The 21,572-nt window shown below is 33.9% G+C and overlaps 1 protein-coding gene across 3 annotated transcripts in view; it reads left to right on the forward strand.

Moving 5' to 3' along the window:
* The first annotated feature begins 3,363 nt into the window (after nt 1–3,363).
* The window catches only part of AQP (aquaporin), a 60,948-nt gene continuing 42,739 nt past the window's right edge, over nt 3,364–21,572 (forward strand). Inside the window, exon 1 of one of the 3 annotated variants that reach the window (XM_035353663.2) lies at nt 3,364–3,511. The gene's annotated coding sequence lies outside the window, so the exon portion shown is untranslated. Of the gene's footprint in view, nt 3,512–8,362; nt 8,483–21,572 lie in introns of those variants that run through there. The other 2 variants (XM_085809015.1, XM_035353664.2) reach the window with 2 other exon arrangements.

The following is a 21,572-nucleotide window of genomic DNA, read 5'->3' on the forward strand; positions in this document are numbered from 1 at the left end:
TATATACATCTGAGAGATTTGCATATATTCGCTATGGACTTTATTATATCTATACTTTTTGCATTATTTAAAGTTCACGTAACAAAGGTTAGACTGGTAATTATTAATTCAAAATTTCCAGCACAACTTAAAAAACAAATGTTTGACGAACTGTTCTGACTCACCTACATTTTTTGCGTGCATTTACATTGTTTCTACTCATACTGATGTGTTTTAATCCTGTATTAAATTAAAATATTTAATCCTTCATTGACAAGTATCAAATTTTTTCTCAAATGAATTATGCTTTAAAAGAACTTTCTTTCTTACCAAATCCTCTAATATTTTTACTGCATCTTAAATACATTTAATTATATAGTTTAAAATAATTAAATACCTTTAGAACTATCTAAATATTATAAAAAGTTTAAATATAAAACATAAAATTTTTATGAAGCAAAGAATTAATAACAGTTTTAAAGCTATGAAAGATTTCAGCGCGTGGCTACTCACTGAAGAGATTAAAAAAAGGTAAAAAAGGCAAGTTTAATGTAAATTAGAATTTATAACCAAATTTTAAACCCAAATAACTCAGAAATGGCTTATACAGTTTATACAAAATTTGGGACCTATGCATAGTTTGAGGTATAGAATTAAACATACAATCGGCTACATAAAACAATCGGCTTGTTGATTCAAACAAAAAGTCCAGTCAGGAGTCAAAATACACACGTCAGAGCAATGTTATAAAAATCAAATGTAAATCCTAACTAGCTCTTTCTAGACATGAAAAACGCAAGATGAATTCCGTCCATTCGTCAACTACAACGGGAACTACAGAATTTGTTTTCCTTTAACTTATTGTACCCCTGCATCTTCAGCGTATCCAAGTAAAATTCTGAGTGTGTTTTATCTTAAAAACGTATTCATTCTTTTCTGTAATAATTACGTTTCATAAGTTTTGACAAGCAGAGCCCGGCTGCACCACTTTCGCATAACGTTTTCATCATAGGTTTTAAATGTTAACCATTGAAATTTTTTCTATATATGGTTAGCCCTTCTACTGCTATTTTTAGTTTTGAATGTTGAACGTCTAATACGATAAAGAAATATTTACAGCAGTAAGATATAGAGTTGATACGTTAAGCTTCTAAATATGCACTTAGATAAAGATAATGCTTGGATAAGATATTTAAATATGCACTTAGATAAAGTCCTTAAGGCCAAGGCATTAAACAGTACAAATTTATGCCTCTTAGTGGCAAAGAAATTACAAACACACCTCCTTAGATATTCCCTTTGACCCCGTTAAGTATAGGCTTAAATATGTTTAAGACGCTCACTTCTGTTCACCTTTAGTAAAATCAAAAGATGTACCTAATTGTCTTCATGTTTAGTCTTCATAAGTGATAATTTTATGTTTATAGCTGTCCAGTCCCAATTTAAGGATATTCTCGATATAATTATTGTTTTCATTGACCTTGCACAAAACATATACCAACTAAACCAGAAAACTATTCTGTATCAAAAACTTTATTCTAAAGTTAACTTTACGCTGCTGCTTTGCGCTGAAAACGTAAACTGATTGGATAGTTAATAAGCACAACAAAACAGTTTAGCTTTTCGAAATATGTATCATATTTAAAAATGGATTCAGTTTTCCCTTGATTGATAACTTCAACTCAATGCTGCCCTGATCGGATATCATCAGCAGTGCTGGCTGTCGTATCGATAGGCTCGGTTTCGAATCACGAAAAGGACATAGATATTTGTAAATGTATTGTGTACTTACGGAATCGGGCACTTAAATGCAATCTAGCGGAAAGCACTTTCGCGCGGTTGGAGGTAAAGATTTTCTTAGTCAAAACTGGACGGAGCTAAGCATATTGTCCTCTTTAAGGCGTACGACAGACAGTCTCTTCCACTTAGTTCGTTAGTGATTAGTTCATTTAATATAATATCAGAAGTATAGGTCAAGATCAGGATAATAAGTAAAAACATCCCAACATAATAACAAATTTTAATAGATTTTTGGCAATAATTAAATCGAAGTTTGACAATATTTTACAAAATTCCCCTCCTACATAATTACAAATAACTTAATACATAAATAATTAACAAATAATTAATACATAAATAATTAACAAATAATTAATACATAACTTTAATAAAAATTAAGACTTTTGTAACTGAATTTATTTTTTTTTGCCATATGTTAAGGGGACTCATACACCTTAAAACCCATAAGATGTTTGAATAGGTGACTGTTGCAAGAATTGGGATAACTTACTTATTTTAAAAGCAGTTATTACCAACTTTTTACAGCTGACTACATAATATAGCTGCTTTCTGAAATAGTAATCAGAAAGATTGTGTTGCCACAAATAGTTTTATAATTTAATCCGCTTTGTGACAACATTTTTCGTCATGTTTCCAACTTGCGCGCACAGTTTAAAGCATTCTGTTTCATAATTTAATTCCATATTTAATATATAGCTTTTATAACATTTAGAAACTACTGTGAACCTAAAATTCTAAAAATTTCATGTCAAATTTTTATTTGATTTTGAGTTGAGTTTATAAAATGTATTTTATTAACAAAATTTGTAATATTTGCGTCCATAAAATTTTTCAATATTAAAATATTCATCAGATTGTTGGTTCAGTTAGAAAATAGTGCCCCTATAAAGAATTCCATCCAATTTCAAGTATGTACCATTAGCCATTTTTAAAATATCATGCGCGCAAGGTTGAAACATGGCGAAATATTTTGTCATGAAGAGGATTGAATTACAAAAATATTTGGGGCAACACAAACTTTCTGGTTACTAGTTTCCAAAGCAGCTATGTTATGTAGTCACCTGTAAAAGGTTGGAAGTAATTGCTTTTAAAATAAATAAAATATCTCAATTCTTGCAACAGTCACATATTCGAAGATCATGAGGGGTTTAAGGTGTATGAGTCCCCTTAATTCAATAATATAAAATTTTACACTCTTAACATTTTACACTCAACGCTAACAATATACTCAACTATTGGCGAAATGCTGACTGTGACATCACATTTCCTTTGTCAAAGTAGTGTTTCACGCGAGTTATTAAGCTTTGATTGAATGAGAGTAATTCAGACTCTGAATCGTTTCATATGTAAATATCGATCACGCCATAAAGAGAGAGAGATTGTAGAGGAGTTTCAACAATATTTATTGAAAAAATGGTTTTCCTTCGCCCAACTTTTAGAGTGTGATAAACTGGAGCAGTGCGATAAATATTTTGATAAAGAAAAAAAAATTATTGATCTTGGGCCAAATGAAAGAGCATTGAGCCAAATAATGCTATCTCTCTGTGATTTTGTAGCTCTCGCGATCTCAATATGCCATTGTGAATTTTGTTCACTGTAAAAACTATTTCTGTTTCTCTAAAGACTTCATCTTGGCTAGAGAAGAAGCTCGTTACTATAAATATCACAAACTCCTCGATTGCTTCAAGAGGAACAGTTCGCGCTCTTCTACTACTGACAGTGCCTTCATCGGGTAAGCTGCGAATATTTCTTTAAAAAATATTGAAACTTCCATTATTAACTTTTATAATATATGGCTACATGTTTTTTTTTTACTTTCATCATTTAAGCAAAGCCGAAATACTTTAACACTTTAATGATAGAAATTTTACTTGACATCCTAACAAACATAACGCTAAATATTATTATAACGAATGTATTTCAGAACGGCAGCTAGATTTTCTTATCAGTTTCGCGTAGTTATTTAAATTTTTGCAAACGCCTGGCAGTAAATTTTAAGGGATCTTTTAAATATATTGAAGGTCTTCATATAAGTATGTCTTGTAACAAGAACTAGAGTTTCTATAGCATTCTTATAGGTCTGTTTCAATTTTTTTCATAAGGCGAGTTTGATAGATATATTTCTATGCTACCTATGATATATATCTCGATAGACATAATCTATTAAATATCGCATTTAATACATATATATATATATATATATATATATATATAAATTAAAATTCCATATTTACCCTCCTGCATTTTATTTCTGTGCATAAATTTTGTTATCATGTTCTCACTAAACTCTTTAAAAGAGTTCTAAATTATTTAAATAAAAGCTTAAGAAAAGAAGAAAGTTATTTTAGAAGAATTTTAAGAAAAGCTTAAAAGAAGAAAGTTATTTTAGAAGAATTTTAAGAAAAGCTTAAAAGAAGAAAGTTATTTTAGAAGAATTTTAAGAAAAGCTTAAAAGAAGAAAGTTATTTTAGAAGAATTTTAAGAAAAGCTTTTTATCTAATGCTTTTCAAAATTCATATCAGTTATTAACTAATTGTAAAGATATTCTTGTTAACGGTTAGCGATAAAATCTTGTCCATTACCAGTAGAGATCAGATGCGCGGAAGTAAGTTGTTGCTTTGCATAGGTTTCTTTAATTTAATTTTGAAATTATAACAGTATATAGCTCGTCAACGTAAGTAAATAAATCAATTAAAAATTATTTAATTTAAAATTCTTAATAATATTTTTCAACAAGCATCAGCTTACATTATAAGTATGACCTATAACCAAATATGTGCCTATAACCAAAAACAACTTTATAAACTTAAAAATTTCTTACTATACTGTTTCTGCACTGTAGACTCTGCATGCAAAATAAAATCGAACGTAATGTTAAAACTTTGCACTAGAGTATTCACTGGAATACATTTCTAATACAATTCTTAATACATTTCATCTTTAAAATTTTCAAGTAGTATAGTTATACGTTTTGGATTTTTCGATAATTTTCTGCTTATGATATTTTACATTCAAAATAGAAATGCAAAAACAAACGCAGGTGATTTAAATTCAAATTCTTCGTGATTTGTATTTTTATAAGATAGGAAAGATATTATTGCCTAAGTTCTGGAAAATAGAGGAAATTATTTATGTAATGTTTTGATATTTTAAAATTTATAAATTTTCTCAAATTTTTTAAAATTTTAACAGTTAACTCTTCCTTGAGGCGCTATAGTATATTATTCAAGATATTCAAAGTGCAAGTTAATTAAAATTATAATTTCTTGTATTTCATTCCTTTTAAAAATTGTTAAAAATTTCACATGGAAACGTTAAATAAAAAGGTTTAATAGTTTTGATAAGCTGTATAGGGAAAAGTGGGATAAGACGAGGTACATAAGACTCGAAGGCCTGCTGGAGTTAAACTATTCGACCAAGAGTTTACCAAAGTTAATTGAATATTCCTTCTTTAACTGAGTGCAATATAACATTCCTGAATATAACATTATTGTTTCACTACTTTTTTAATTAATCATTTTTTTTCTGAAAAAAGCGTCAAATCTCCCAGTTTTATTAGTGGTAGGAGGCACAGAAAAATAACAGTGTTTCCTTGTGTCTTGTTTATCAGGAAAACGTTTTTATTCCCCCATGACCATAAAGCAAAAAAAAAAAAAAAAACTGTTTTGAAAAAGGCGTGAATAAAAAATACCTTCAATAAATGAGCAAGATTTATGTCTATCATTTTTAAGAAGAATCGCCGTAGTATTGGCCTCCAGAATATTTCTAAAATAATAGTAAAGTTCCAAGAGGCAGGAGTTTCAGTTTTTATTGCCCGAATTCTGCAATATACCCCAATTTTAATGATGACAGGGCATTTTCTCTCTCTCTAATTATGTAACGTGAGATTTTTGTTTTCGTCTGAAAGCACTTTTATATTTTCCTGGATTTTTACATAAAATTTACTCGTAATGAGTGGATACAGAAAGAATGCAAATAAATTTTACACAACCATAAATATTAAAATATACAACTGCAAATTTCTGAAGCGAAATCGCCATCTAGCTTTAGAAACTAGTGTAAGGATTAAAAATCGCATGCGAACTGCAGTATTTAATGCATCCCTGTAATATTGAGTAAACTCTGACATATGTTTGACCTCGGTAAAATTTAAATGTGCATACTTACTTTATTCAAATGAACACTATTTGTTTTTCCAAATGTGAAAATGTGAAGTCTTCATCTGGTATAAATTCAAAAATCTTTATTTATATTACCATTTAACAATACGCGTGTTTTAAATGATGCCAGTTTATCCATATGCGACATGTGTAGAGTTCAATAATTCTCAATAACTCCTGGATAAATTTCTGTTTTAAAAGCTGCTAAATGTTTATTAACGATGCCTCTGGATGTCTCGTAATTATTAAGGGTGTAAGGTATATTTAAATTTTATAACAGTTATTTTAATTTCAGAGTCCTTTCCTTTTATCAGTTCTTGTTTCCACTTACAACTCCGTACCAGAATGAGGTTTTAGATACGCGTCGAATGTAAATGAGTTAGAAGAAATATTTAAGGAAGGTTCAACTAGCTTTCGATAGAGAGTGCTAGGAATCCTTTGTAGCGCGTGTTTACCTTCAGGCTAAGTCACTCTTGAAGCTATTACGCTCAGCCGTATTATAACGTGCCTTTTGATACTCGCCGGCTAGTTTAAATTAAGCGCCGACTACGTTAGATATTTATGTTTAGCTTCGATTAAGTTTCCTTTAGTTAACCGCAGTTTAGTTTCTTAGTCTAAGTTACAGCCCAAGTAGAGGCTTCCTGTAAGCCCGAGAAAGGACCGATTGTAATTCTTGTGTGAGTGAATAAAAGGGTATTTCAACCCCTCTCGAGTCTACGTTTTTAGCTGTTTGAACTCAGCAATAAGTCGCTACATAGTTCATTGGGTTTTTCGACTATTATCTTAGGCAAAAGGAGTGAGGAATCCTACAAGAGAAAAATAATAATACTTCCTTGCCCTTTTCAAAAGCTCTCTTTGTTTTTTGGAGCTGGAGATGTTTTATGCAAGTTATATATAAAGGTTTTCCAACTTAGCGGTGGATACATTAAAATGATGTACCCATATATCACATTAATCATATATAATCATAAATTACATATGAATCCCAAACATTCTTTAAAAGTTTGAGACTGTGCAAACTTGTTATACAAATTTCGAATTTTTGCAATTAGAAATTCGATGTGAAAAACATTTTGTATGTATAGCATATTTACTCTCTTCTGAAAATACAAATCTATTCTTTTAAAACCACTTGCTTTTACATATAACAATTATCGTAAACATTATCTGTGTTACGCATTTTATCTTTATCTATTACACTCTTATTTTATTATGTATTTTTCTATTAAATTTTTGGTATTTAAAAGTATATGATCAATTTTTGCATTAAAGGGCATAGTAAGTCAAAAAGCAATGTTGCAATTACATAAGGCATTAATTTGATTTCGATATGTTCAATCTATGAATAGCACATTTCTTTGGACGATCAGAAATTTATTCATGTAATTTTTTTGTATCTTCAAAGTTTCTGGGATTGCTTCTAATAGCTTAGCTTCTTCTTCTGCTCCGAGTTGGTATTCTTTTTTTTTTTTTTTTTTTTTTTTTTTTTTTTTTTTGTTATAGATGTTGTTGCTTTAAAATATACCAGAGAAGAAAACTTAAAGAATAAACGATAAAAATTATTATAACTCCTATTGCTTTCTGCTGAGATATTTGAACTTTGCGTAGAACCTTTATATTTTCCCAGATCATGATATTCAAAAATAAACAGTATATAGCTTTTGAAATTAATTCAGTCTTTGCATATATGAACAAAAAGACACAAAACAAGTAAATAATTATTTATACAGACAATATATAAACTCAAAACTAGAACGGACTAAGAAACATGGTTTTGCTTGCAAGGAACACAAAACTGGCAATGACTGATTGTGCTGCTAGTACGGATCTTTTTTGTTAAAACAAGCTTAAGCTTACTTGTTAGCTTTTGTGGTGCCCCAGGATGAGAATGGAAGTCAGTTATAATATGAAGTAGCATGTATTCATTCACTTTTAAATACAAAGAGTGAGCAGGCCAGCCATCCTTCATCCGTATATTTCTTTGTGCACGTTTGTATGGCTATTTAACTTGACACAAAGATATTAGTATTTTTAGAACGTTGTTGGGAATATGGCTTTTTTCCTCAATTAAGTAAGAAACATGTATCAAGCTTACATTCTATCAGCAATTTTATATTAATAGTTATATTTTGAATACAAGTTAATTGCAAAACATTTAATACATGCTAATAAGATTTATTAAAGATAATTAGATTAAAGATAATTAGATAATTAGATAATTAGATATAATTAGATTTATATAAGATAAAGTAATGAAAAATAATGCTAATAATGTTATCTTTGCGCCTAATTAGGTTATCGATGCGGAAGAGGTTGATAATTAGACTAATTTTTGGCTTGCCATCCTCCTTATTTTAGTGTATTTGAACCATTTAACGAAAGTGTATAACAAAATTTATACGCATTCTCTTTTCAGCATTATCCCATTCTGAGTAAAAGTAACGGTAATCAGTCAATAATACAGATCCAACTATTCACTTTGGGAGCCGTACGTCTTTGCATTCAATCAGGCTGGGATCTTCATCTTGCTTCAGTTGTTGTAGGTAATTAAATAGATAAAAAAATGGATAATTTCCATGCATTACCGAACGCAATTATTTTAACATCAGTTAAGTATACAAGTGGTAAAGGAAGCACTCATACTCCAGATTCAATCGCCTTTATTCCCGTTATAAATTTATGGTCGGAGGCATGTTTCTGAGCACAAAACTAATCTTGTATTTAAAAAGTTTTATGTATTAATTTTAATATGTTTATTTTCAAGCACTTTTAAATTTTATTTTCATTTACTGTATTTAATAAACGTCATATAAAATATATCACTTAGCATTTTTATGAATTCGTTTAATTTAATTTTATTCCATGCAAGAGAAATTTTATTCCATCTTCAATATTTCATCCACATATTTCAATATCTAAAGTAGTATAGAATATTTTTTTCGCGAATATACAAAACTTTGAAGAATAATATAATTCCTTTCGTCAGCAAGATAGATTAAAGCAACTTAAATTACGTGAGTGTTTAAATACGAGAGCTGAGAAATCTTTTCTTTCCGTTAAAAAGAAAACCAGAAGTAAATTTTGCCTAACAGGATACCGTTTTTCGGCTGACATAAATGTCGGCGTGAAATCTAATTATCGATAGAAATGACAACAATAACGATATGTAACAGTGTCATGAAAACAGTAGTTATTTTACCAAAATAGAAAGAAAGAGGTGCCAGTTTCCCTTAGAAAGTCCTTCCCAAAGATATCCATCCCATTAAACAGATAGCTTGCAGGTGCTTTGCTGTAGTAAAATAAAAACAAGAATTAGAGAAAATGATGCTATTTCTCTTATTCTAAGATTGCAGCAGTTTCAAATAATCATCAGCGATATCACATAAATTGCTACAGACATAGTTTTTTATTCTTTTAAACACCTTCCATAAGTTGCTGTCAACCTTAAACACGCACTTTCGGTTGATTAAAATAAGCAGTCATGCCCCTTAAAAATCCTCCAGCCAGATCTCATTTTCACTTTCAAAGTTCCATGGCCTTATGAATGGCGTAGTTAGAAATTTGGGGGCCGGGCGCTTTATTTAATAGTATTAGCCTTGAGCCACTACAACTGCCGGAAGTGCTGGCCATTTCATTATGGAAGCACCTAATGGGTGGCCAGCGTTGTCTCCTACGAAGGGACGAACAGTTGCAACCATGCCTTCTCCAGGATTTGGACACGGGCAAATCGCTACGACAGTCAGGATCACTGACAACTATACCGGCTGGGTGGCATATACTATATTTTTATATGTATACACTTATATACTAAATCTAAATAAAATTATCTATGCTAATACGATATACACTAAATGTCATATTAGTATAGACAATTATGAATTGAAAATCCATTTTATCAAATAGTTGAGTTCTATTTTATATTTTTAAACAATTCAAAACTATTTTAATAAAAAAACAAAATTTATTAACAATAAAAACCACATAGAAACAATCTTAGTAAACATAAATAACTAAAAGGGGAAATACTAAATAAGTTACATTGGCAATAATATATGGATTTATGAAATATATAATCAGAGCTCTCTTTTTGCGTGCTTTTGTTGAGGCAAAATAATCTATATATTTGTCAGGTCCATTTTTAATTGTCTATTCATGCTCGATGGCAAGAAGTGAAAGACAGTTTAGTCGTGTTTGCTTAGTCGTACTTCTGTTTTAATCTTTAATGTTTTTTAGCTTTGGAAACGCTATTTTCTACTGTAGCAACAGTACAGGAAGCGTTACTAAAGTAAGAAAACTATATGTATTTTTCCGAAGTCGTTTTCTATAGAACGGTATTTTTTTCAATATTCAGTTCCTTAATTCTTGAATGGCCATATTTTCATTAAAGCAATCTTTACACAATTGTAGAGCCTTTATATATTTTGAACTACATTCTAGCGACGATATTTCAGAATAAATATCTACTAAATTGTCATTTTTTGTGTTAATTCAGTTTCCTTAGTATGGATACTAAAATGAGGTTCCAAAAAACCAAATCGATCTTTCACATTTGTCATGCCAATAAATGAATAATTTATTTTCTCTAAAATAATGTCCGAAATGTATGAAAATGCATTCATTTTAAAATATTCTTCTCGAAGGTGAAATTTATGATGTGCCGAAAGCTTATCAGAATGACATTTTCTCTTGTTCTATCTCTTGGTTAAAAATTCTGAAGCAATATTCCATTTTTCTGCCATTTGTTTTAATTTTGATAAAATAAATTCAAACTCATTTCGCAGTTTCTTTGAATTTATGCAGGCGTTATTTAAACATTCCGTAATTTCACCTAGACATACTATATTAGTTTTTTATAATATTTTTTAATCATAATTAATTTAATTTGATACTTTATGCACAAATATACAAATAAAAAAATCATTTCAAAATGTGCTATTATTTTTTAATCTGCAACGCTTTTTTTTCTTTCCTCTTTTTGCTGCTTTTAAAATAGCTTTTAGTTAAAACTTTCGAAATGTCACCGCAACGCAATTTTACAGCATTTTGTGAGGTAATCCTACCTGACCAACGGGTCGGGTTTAGTTTCAATAAAGATATTTCCGATTCGGATGTAAAATTTATTAGCATGTAGAGTCATTAGGATTTTTTGGAAGCCAGAGAGATGAAAAATTAGCAACCGCCTTCGCCGGGAATCGAACCACGGACCTCTGGAATACCGGCCCAGCGTGCTACCGTTACACGAAGGCACGCTAGGGAAGTGGGAGAAATACCTTATATACTTCCCTTTTTAAAGGGCGACTAGGGTTTTAGGAGACCTAGTCGCCAAATCCTGGGTGTGGAGAATTATCATCCATAACCCTTTTAGTTCGGGCGCCACTGTAGAGTCATTAGGATTTTTTGGAAGCCAGAGAGATGAAAAATTAGCAACCGCCTTCGCCGGGAATCGAACCACGGACTTCTGGAATACTGGCCCAGCGTGCTACCGTTACACCACGAAGGCACACTAGGGAAGTGGGAGAAATACCTTATAAGCAAATCCCTTCGGTTTATATTTTTCCCACGGAATAAATATACAATTTGGAATATGCTAAAAAAATTATGTAATTTCTTTATAAACTCTTACATCTTCATTACTGATGAGGTTTAATTTGTGAGACGAGCTGGAAACATGGTCTGCATTTGGCTGAAAGAGATTTATCTTTTGCTGGAAGCCATTATAGACACCACTCATAACGTAAGAACTGTCATATCCTTCTCTATAATATTTTTAATCGAATTTTTTCCTTATTCAAGAAACTGAAAATAAGTTCTTTCAGTCCTTTAGAAGAATTTTCTTTTAAAGCATAAAATTCAAGAACTTTTTATAATTATAAAATTTATGCGAATTATGGAATATGAACATGGAAATATGAACATGTAATATGGCTTGGAATATGAACATGTCTAAACACGATACATATTTCATCCATCTTCTATATACCTTGAGTAGTGTTTAACAGTAGAGAATAAAAGGGAGATGCGTTTATCTGGTTCAACAAAATTTGTTCTAAATTATGACCATCAAATTGAATGAATTCATTTTGCACGGCAAGGCTCTTATATTGCACACTTTTTACATATTTAAAAATTATGCTTCATTATTGTCACATTTATTTGATAACTTAATCTGCAATAAAAAATTGCAATTGTAACTAGTATTTATAACTTCACTACGCCCACAAAAATCTAACGCATTTTTGACACCATAAGCGTAATGTTAAGTAACCACTCTAAATCCATTTTAAAAATTTGCACGGTAACAAATTTGTCCTTTGAGGTTTTTATCAATAGTCACATTTTTTCCATGCTTCTCACACGGCGATGTCTTCCACATGTGATTTGGAAGAACTGTGTTTTAATTTTTACCGTTAATTGTTTGCCAACTATTAGTAATAATAACTGAATGCCAACTAATAGTAGAGTTTGAAAACAAACAACAAGGTTTGCAGGATGCAGCATCAAATAATTTACAGTAACACGACCAGTGTCATGGCATTTATCTGTACTTCTTCACGGATTACAATATACTGGACTAAAATGTCTTATTTCCTTGTTTGGTATCTTTTAGAAATGGGACAGCACGTTTTCTTTAAGTTCCGTCAAATTAATTAGAAATCTTCCCACATCATCAAAAATATTTTTACCTAATTTATTTTACTTGTCATTTTAACTGTATCTGCTAATGTGCGTAACTGCAATTTTAACTGTATCTGTTTCTTCTGTATGTTTATACTAGTAGAGATAACTTCAGCCTATAATATAGTTTATTGTTCAGGCTGTTCAACTTTACTGGCAGAGACGATATCCTGTTCCTGGGTATGATGTTTTAACAATTTTTTCTAACTTTTGGAGTTTTTCTGTTTTTTCTGTCTGATCTTTTTTCTTTTCTTATTTGGGCTCGACTCTTTTGTTTTTTCTTATACATTTTATATAATAATATATATAATATTTTATTAATTTCTATAATTATTTTAATATTTCTTACCCAAATTTTTATTTTCCATCCAACAACTAATAAAACAGTTTTTAAGATTTGGCAGAACTAACTATAGCACACAGCTCTATAGGACGCGTGGGCTTAGCTGTTTTGGTTGCCTCTTTCTTCAAATACAAATGCACTATATAACCAAAATTAGCCTATTTGGTTTATCATAGATGTCTCAAATCACAGATAAAACTGTTATAAACTATTTGGTTTGTCATAGATAATCACTGAAATCACAGATATCTTAAAAATAGTGAACTATAATTTTATGAATTTTAGTAGAACGATACTTAGTATCATAACATATAAATACAAAGGAAAATATTTAAGAGCCCTACATATGATATAAAACTGTAACATAAAAAAATAAAAATGGTAATAACATGTTACAAGGAGAGTTCAAGGGAAAAAGAATAAATAGGGAAAAAATTAAGGCGTACGGAATTTAATACTGAGCTTCACATGGAATCAACCCTATCTTGTACATACATAAGACAATGTGTTTTCGTGCTGGCAATAACGTTGTTAACCACAATTTTGGATTTAATCTCCTGTCCTCCATGAATGAGGTTTACAAGGCATATAAATCTCTAAAAGGCGGATGTCTGTGCGCAACTTCTTTTCCAATGCAACCTCCTAAGTTCTCTATCGGGTTAAGATCAATAGATTTTTTTGGTCACGGTATTTCTCTCAGTATTTTCACTTTCAAGGATATTCGTCATTGCTCGAAGTGGATGAGAATTATTGTCCATAAATAAAATTCACGTCCTCTGAAAAGTCTCACATAAGGTTCTAAAACTTTATCTCGATATCGCTGTTCATATACTACGTGATCCTCTATCGAAATGTATAGGGACGTATTTTCATCAGTCATTATTCCTCTCCATGCGATCCCACCTGCATTACCGAAAGTGCCACTTTCCATAATGCTCGAAAGAAGACTTCGCGCTCCGGACTCCCTCCAGATGTAAACACATTTAGAATCAGATGTTAGACTAAACCTCAACTTATCGCTAAAGAGAACATGGAACCATTGGTGTTCACTTAGATTCTCATGTTCTTTGCACCAATTAAAGCAATTCATCTTTTCTTAAGACAGGGATGCACACTCCCTTGGCATTCTGATATAAAGTCTTTTTTCATGAAGCCTTTTATACATGTCAATGGTGACCAAACTTCATGTCAGTAAGAGCCGAATGTTGAAATTCAGAAAAGTCTGAGATCGGTAACTAGACATTCCATAAGCCACTAGTCCATATTTATATCCTTTTAAAAGTAGGGAAACAAGTTTCAAATGGAAAGAAATGTCTGATTTTAAACAATCATTTAAAATCAGACATTTCATATCAGACATAATAAAACATGTCCGGGCAGTTTACCTTCAGTATGCGATGATGAGTCAAAGTCAACACAAAATTTTGTGGTGTCTTTGGGTTCTCTAATTATAGCTTGATGCGTAAAAAGTACTCTTTTTCAGTTTTTGAATACTCCGATCTTTCGCGATACTTTCTTGTGAATGTTGATCTATCGCAGCGATTCGTAATGCTCTCGAAACTTCGAATTATTCTTAACAATGTGACACAGCAACTCAAATCGTTTTTCTGCTCTCTCGAAATTCTCCCGTAATTACCCGCATGCTCGTTCCATGGCAAGTATGGCTCTTGTCTCCAAATTTTACGGATTTCTCGAAATCTTTTACAGGCAGCGTCATCCCTTAAGCTATGACTGTCATCAGATTTATTATAAATTCTCAAAGCTTCCAATTGTCGAAAATTGCTTACCATTCGAGCGTCAAATGAACCTCTAAATTATTTTTAACTTGCATCAAATTCTGTATGAAATGTTTCTTATGCAATACACGCGTTTTCTGTTCCGCTCTAAGACCACACGAAATTAGTTTCTACCGATACTAATCATTCAGAAATTTGGGAGATCCTTCCTGTAAAATATCCACAAATATCAATCCATCAGTTCGTAAAGCATTCACAAGTAAATCTAAATTTTAAAGATTTTCTTTACAGAGTTTTTGATAGTATCCGTACAGTGTTTTATTTTTATTTATTTTTAATGCTGTCGAATAGCATTATTAAGTTTCTTAACTAACAAGAAATGGAATGAAACAATTATGGTTGCATCCTGACTAGTTTCAGTTCTAATAACTTTGTAAAAATAAATTAATTAATTACTTTCTTTTGGACACTGAGTAGTTATAATTTATCATATCTCACATTTTATTTGCATAAGAGCGACATTACTCTCCTGCGAGAGCACACACGTGGCTCGCGAGCCGCGCTATGGCCACCATTGATATATAGTTTGCCGAGCTACAGTAGTTCCAATGGCGGCTGTAAGCTCTGAACTTAGCTTCCGAGAAGTAAACTTCCTGCCGCGATGGCACAGAAACGAAAAGGTTGCTAACTGCATTCCGACAAGCACGGGCTACTTATAAAAAAGCAATTCTAGAAGCCAAAATCAACAGCTGGCGCAATTTTTGTACCAGCAATAGCAATCCTTACGGAATCCTGCATAAACTGGCCACGCAGAAAATCTTCCAGCCGGCACAAGTGCCAGTGCAGCCAGGGAATCTACCACAAACAATTGACTTAGCAGGGTCCACGGCCACAGCACTGCTTGATGCAATCTTCCCAGCGGATCCAGAACAGGATGACACGACGGCCCAGCGACTTTTGAGAAACTCCACAGAGATCCCAAGAACGCCAGAAGATGTCCCCATTACAATGCAGGAAATCACTCACATCTTCCGCCATCTACCACTGAAGAAGGCACCGGGTCCGGACGGACTTGATTATGCAATCTTAAAGGTCGCCTTCCGAGTACGGCCCACCTTCTTTCGCCTCTACTTCAATAAACTCCTGCACCACAGAGTATTTCCACAAGCTTTCAAGAAGGGACACGTGGTACTTTTTCTCAGAAAAGATAAGAACCCAATAGACCCCTGCTCCTTTCGTCCGATCTGTCTCCTTTCAGCGTTGGGTAAGATCTATGAAAAGATCATAGTTAACAGGCTGAAGTATCATATTCACAAAAACAACTTCCTCAGTCCCAAGCAATATGGCTTCCGTTCAGGTTGCTCATCCACACATGCCCTTCAACGAATATATGATGAAGTCCAGCTTAATCGCTCACAGAATCTTCAGACTGCATTCATCTCAATAGACCTCCAGAGCGCTTTCGACACCCTTTGGTGGCCCGCCATCAAGCAGGCCCTCAGAGAGGCGCAATGCCCGGAGAACATCTACCAAGTCTTTGAGAGTTATCTCACAGATAGGCAATTACTTATGGCAAACAATAATGGCATTGTTACTAAGACCCATGTCAGAGGCTGCCCACAAGGGTCCTGTGCAGGGCCCTTGCTCTGGAACCTGACATTTAACAAAATCCTCGAAGCGACGTGGCCTGATCACACAACTATCATTGCATATGCTGATGACGCGGCTCTCCTTGTTAAAGGTCGCACACGAGACGAAATTGAAGCCAATGGCAGCGAAGCGTGCGCCAAGTTCGCAAGCCTATGCGAAAACCTTAAGCTGAGGATTTCTATCACCAAGTCTTCTGCACTCCTCATCCCAAGACCGGGCACGAGGCCTGTACGTCGTCCCTGTATCCGATTACTTGGCCGCAACATTAAATTCATGGATACACAGAAGTATCTAGGAGTGGTCTGGGACTCTGGCTTAACATGGGTGCCACATTTGCAGCAACAGAGAGCAAAAACCTCCGCTATAGCCAGAATGACACGGAAATTTCAAGGAAGGAATTGGGGACTAAATCCCCACATTCAAAAAGTGCTTTATAGCACGGTGGTGGAAAAGATTGCGCTGTACGCAGCTGCAATCTGGGCTCAACCGATGACAACGAGGAAAATCAAGCAGTTAACATCACTCCAACGCCCTTTTGTCATAAGCATCTGCAGGGCATACTGCACAACAGCCACGAGCTCCGCCCTTACTCTAGCAGGTATAGTCCCTCTACACATCCAGGCCGAGCTAGAGGCGACATATACGAGAGTCCTTCACTTGAGGAAAGACGACTCCTTCGCAGGTACTCTCTACAGTCCAGCACTTTATGAGCACCCCAAGACATCGCTGCACACACATCCAGCGCATAAAGGACTAGGGGTCCACACCCACATCATGCAACAGCCCAACAAGGAAATACAGCACATCAGCAACCATACACTTTACACTGATGGTTCTAAACATGCTGAAGGCGTTGGCAGTGCTTTCCTGCACTGTTGGCAAAGCCAAGAATTACATCATTGGAAAGGCCACCTAGGTGACAGCAATAGCGTCTTTCAGGCAGAAATGATAGCAATTACAGCTGCTGTTGAATATCTAATAAGCCGAAAAATCTCAAAAGCTTATCTCTATACGGATAGTATGTCTGCCTTGCTGGCCCTAAGCAAACACAACCATGTTTCCCCGTTGATCATCCGCCTTCAAAAACTCTTAAAAGAAAACCCACAGGTACACGTGGACATGACGTGGGTGAAAGCTCACGAAGGCAATGCAGGTAATGAGGCAGCGGACGTGCTCGCCAAAGAGGCAGCCTCAAACATCAACGCACGTCCCATCGCTGTTCCGGCGCCACCTTCCCATCTTAAAAGACTGCTGAAAGGCGCAGCAGTCCAGTGGTGGCAAAGAGTATGGGAACATTGAAACACAGCAAGAAGAGTGTATGGTTTTCTACCGATGGTGACAACGGAGAGACTCATAGCAAACGCTCCACTTACTAACTTTGTAACTGGGCACGGTCCCTTCCCGGACTACTTACACAGACGCACTATTTCTAATACGGATCGCTGTGTATGCGGGGAAGAGGGGACACCCGATCACTATATCTTCCGGTGCCCACTCACAGAACAGCACCATTTCCCGGAACCCACGAACATACCTGCCTTCCACAAGTTTATCCTTAAAAATAAAGCGGCAATCAACACAGTGTGCAAAATCGTTAACACCATTAAGGCCTACGGCCAAGACCTTTGCCTCCCATTATAAAACAGTGCTATTCATAATGGTCTCAGTGACTGCATTCTGCCTTAACAAACTGTGCAACAATACATACTGCATGCTGTATACCGCTAGTGTTTCACTTGTGGGTATTGCGTACATTCTGCGCAATGTGCCTAGTACTGCCACTGTAAAGTACTTTCCCTGAAACTATACTTAACTGCCACTATAACTGTGCACCTTATATGTTTTATGTGTTTAATGCAATGTGTGTGTTTAACGTAATGTTTATATATGTTTTATGCTGTTTAATGTCGTATTGTGTGTACTTTGTATCATTGTACTGTTATGTTTTGTATATTTTGTGTTGAACTGTGTTTTCTCTATGTATATTTATTTGTCATGTATTTCAAACGTGTGTGCTTAATTATGTATCATATTAATGTGTAATGTGTAGTTGTTGCGTCTGGATAGGGGAGGGTATGGGACATATGCCTGTTTACCTCTGTTAGACGCCAGACGTCCCCGTCCTCCGTCACCTGTCACCTGTGTGGGTATTCTGTGTATATATCCATTGTACATAAATCTTTAATGCACTATCTTCTGTTTTGTATTCTGTTAATACCTTTGTATACGTATTCCGCTCTGTATATCACATTTTTAGTGTTGTGTACTATTTCTAAAGTTGCATCATGTTTCATGTATTTTATCAATGTATTCCGTGTCTCATGTATTGTATCATGTATTTTGTCCTGTATTTTATCAAGTATCATGTTTTTACTAAGCTTTTGTTCACTGTCTGTACACCCTGTAGTAAGTATAGAATCTCTAGATACCTCAGTATTCCCAATATACAACACTATCATGCATTGGCAATATGCTTAAGTTTATGTATTGAGTGAAGAGTATTGGCATCTAATTACGCCTTATGTTTATGTGATTAATGTGTTGTTTTCTTTTTTTTTTTTTTTTTTTTTTTTTTTTTTTTTTTTAATTTAAGACCCTTTCTCTTTATGTCTTGCACTTGACTATTTATGACATGCTAATGTAACCTGAACTGCAATGTAACACAATCACTCATCTGCTCTTGTTGCACTGTAAATACTTTTATTAATTTAAAGTTGCTGCTTCTACACAGGGGAAGGCGTGGGACATATGCCTGTTTACCACTGTTAAACACCAGGCGTCCCCGTCTTCCGTCACCTGTCACCTGTCACCTGCCGCGATGGCAGTTATTTCCAGACATCGATCTTGAGAAGCAGTTGTTATTCGTTTGTCCAGCCCTTCTCACAATAGTTCTAGAGCTCTGAATTTATTTCCATAGCGTAGAGAGTCACAACGGTAACAATATCTTACAGTGTTGTCTGACGTATTCCCTGATGCTAGATATGCTGGGACGCGAGACAATACCACCTATTCTCCTGATACAATGATAGTGTCTCCGTCTACCGTCAACTGCTTGCATGATTGTTTGCTCTGCTACAAAACAGCCGTTGATTCACCGTTTCATAATTTCTTTCAAACGATACTTCGGACTCATTACAAATCGTTTTGAATCCTGATGCTGTTGTTTTTGTTGTTGCTTAGGTTCACTTGTCTGACTTAGTTGGCACAAGTACACGAAATTCCTCGTGGCAAGGAGCGCAAGATTACGTCTGTCGTTGGCAGCAGCCTTGAGCACCTCACAGGTGATAGTGCGATTTGCTCAGTTCCGTCCCCAATTTTGATGGAGAGCACCCCGGGGGGGGAGACGGGTCCAAGGGTCCACATGAGAGGACTTTCGTCTGGTCGCCGCATATTTAAAGTGCCGCCAGGCCGCACCGACACTTTACAAACATCCATGCCTTCTCCGGGATTCGGAACCCGGGCCCTTCGGCACAGCAGTCAGCGCTGCTAACCACTACACTGGTTGGGGGGTATTTTGAATACTTAAACACAGAAATCGTCTGCCGTATTGCAGAAATTCACTCGAATATTCACTTCGCGCAAAGTGCTTGATTCACCGTCAGGAAACGTAACGCCTTGATTTGTTTGTCAGAAACCGCTTAATCACTTTTGATAGGGTTATCCTAATCAGGCTTATCTTTCACACAATCGTTACATAAATGGATTACGTCGATTGAATGTTTCACGAAACATTATCATCTTCTGGTATGTAAAAGATAATCTGGACATGAGTGTATTTGCATGTCTGTAATTAAGTTCGATAGTAATCGTTTTTTGTAGTTTAAAGGTAGTTGCTGTAATGACAATAAAATTAAAGGCCTTAAAATATTTCTTTCTATGCAACATCAGTTATATACAAACGTATAATCTATATCGAAGCTGTCAGATGAAATATATAAATTCATAAATTAACGAAAGAATGAAAAAATCAGTTTATTGCAAGCACTATAAAAGATAAATGCTTAGGCGCTTCAAATTAAAAAAAATGTGTACATTTATTTATAAAATTTGTACTTAACGAATTATTTAATTTACATTAGCATGCAGTTGCAAATTTAAGATGATTAATTCTGCTTCTTTCGCAGAGCCTCTTGTGTGCAAATTGTAATACAATTTAGAATCACCGTTTTAAGAAGCGACGTCATGGATAAAGTGATTATGCTAAAGTCATGGCTAAAGTGTCAACTACTAGACACATGACAACTGAATTGGCAGTTTCCTATGGGGTAGACACCCAATGATAACCACTGATTTTATTTCTCTAGTCTGGTATAAATTAATGCTTAATTTCTTTTCAGTGAATGAACAGGAAAAATTTTGAGTTTATCGCAATTTTTAGATCTCCAAATATGCCATAAATGCAATTTCTTCTATTGACGGCTCAAATGATTAACATATGACTATTACACTTTTAATGAGAATTTCAGAATTAAAAATTAGGCAAAAAGGCAACTTAGTTTGAAACAGATTTTGAATAAAGTTATATCGATATTGATTGAGACCAGACAAAAGTTCAGGAACAACGCCCTCGAAATCGGTAAAGTTTTATTCAAAATATGACAAATTAAATTTGTTTTTTTACCTAATTTTAAATTTCACATTAGCATCTTTTTCTTTCGGTTAGAAATTTAGAAATTAAATTCTTTCCTTAAGCTTCCTTTCTGCCGAGTTTCTGGTACCTAATTTAAAATTTCACACTGGATTATTTCTCTTCAAAACAGAAATTTAAAAGTTAAAATCTGTCTTTCCTTTTTGCTCAATTTTTTTCCTGAACAATATTCATATTTCATTGCGAAGTTTACAAATACCATTACTAGAAGCTCTGGAATTTTATTATTAGGGAGAATATATGCTTTCTAATATATTTAGTTTTTCTCAAATTAGATTGAACACGAACAGAGGATTCAAAAGTTTTTTTCCACAGTCAGATTTTACGATGTATTAGGTGCATGCTTCAGCTACGACCAGAAACGTTTTTTTCTAGAATACTTTTGCAATACAGGAAATTGATCCAGGACGGAAGAAACTCCATACCATTGTTTATGTGAACATATAAATATATTTATTGATAACGCATTTCAAGTTAACTTAGTTTATGTCTGGCTTGTGCCTTTCTTAGACGTAGACTGTGTTCTTACGGTAGTTAAAGAGTAAATACAAAATTATGTTATGATTTGTGCAGGGAAACAT

The sequence above is a fragment of the Stegodyphus dumicola genome, chromosome X2, assembly GCF_044657685.1.
Source record: "Stegodyphus dumicola isolate Sdum_Otavi_A_Nest chromosome X2, ASM4465768v1".
Taxonomy (NCBI): Eukaryota; Metazoa; Arthropoda; class Arachnida; order Araneae; family Eresidae; genus Stegodyphus; species Stegodyphus dumicola.